Genomic DNA, 1,399 nt, shown 5'->3' with positions numbered 1-1,399 from the left:
AAAGAAAGAAAGAAAGAAAGAAAGAAAGAAAGAAAGAAAGAAAGAAAGAAAGAAAGAAAGAAAGAAAGAAAGAAAAAAGAAACGCTACGTGGGCCAGAGGCGGTGGCTCACACCTGTAATTGCAGCACTTTGGGAGACCGAGGTGGGAGGATCACCTAACGTCAGCAGTTGAGACTAGCCTGACTAACATGGTGAAACTCCATCTCTACTAAAAAATACAAAAATTAGCCTGGCATGGTGGTGGGTACCTGTAATCCTAGCTAATCAGTAGGCTTAGGCAGGAAAATTGCTTGAACCCAGGAGGCGGAGGTTGCAGTGAGCCAAGATGGCGCCATTACACTCCAGCCTGGGGACTGAGCAAGACTCCATCTCAAAAAAAAAAAAAAAAAAAAAAAAGAAAAGGAAAAAAGAAAGGCTACATGAACTTCCAGGGCTGAGGTTCCTGTCCTCTCTGAGGGGCTCCTGTCCTCTCCGAGGTCTAAAGGTCCTTCTTTCTTCCATTCTGTGAGCCATCCAAACCCTGTCCATACAGTCATTCTTGGCTGAAGCTGGGATTGTTTATAAATCAAAAAGGTTAACTGATATGGAAATGTGTGCTAGAAAGCAGGTTGCAGACATCAGCCTTCCAGGGAGGTGATGAGTGTTTAAATTAGTTTGCAGGAAGTAAGACTCCCCTCCAACTCTAAGATGGGAAAATAGCACCCATGTGAAAGAGTGGCTAAACAGCTAGTCAAGTTACCACCTCAGACCACGTGCCTATTGAGGATAAAGCCTGGTGGGATGAGGGTGGGGAGTTGGCAGGAAGGTGATGCTAGCCACCAATCTAAAGAGGATGAAGAAGGCCAAAACTAGAGGGTAGGATGGCTGCTTCTGAAGGCACTGAGAAACTTAAAGCAAGACCATTCAAATGCTGAAACTTTCATTTTCAAGTTAGAGTGAAACTTAGAGCCTTTCTGTGACCACATTGGGAAAAAAAAAAGAAAAGTCTCTTTTACTTGCAGCTGCCAAGTTAAGACTGTTGGAAATTAATTCAGAGCATGAAGTGTCTTAATTATAATAGGAGTTGTATTTGCAAATTTGCTAAAAAGCCTGTATGAATGTTAAGGCATTGATAAGATAGACTGAGGATTGGTGGGAATGGGGATATCTGGGAGGATGCACAGGACCTGGGGAACCCTGTTCCTCCATCCCCTCTGGCACACTGTCATCTCTACCTCTCCTTCTAAGGAAGCTGTTTTCCCTTAACATGAAAAAGGTAACAGTTCGTTCTTCATTGTTGCTCACCTAATAAACAGGATTTGAATTCAACCTGGCCCAGAGGGCAAAATGCAGAATCAGGGTAGGGGAAAAATTCCATAAAGAATTACAGAAAGTGGTCAATGAACATTATTGAAAAACT

The sequence above is a fragment of the Rhinopithecus bieti genome, unplaced genomic scaffold (assembly GCF_001698545.2).
Source record: "Rhinopithecus bieti isolate Rb0 unplaced genomic scaffold, ASM169854v2 scaffold_39746, whole genome shotgun sequence".
NCBI lineage: Eukaryota > Metazoa > Chordata > Mammalia > Primates > Cercopithecidae > Rhinopithecus > Rhinopithecus bieti.
The sequence above is the reverse complement of the archived record's forward strand: the minus strand, read 5'-3'. Positions refer to the sequence as shown.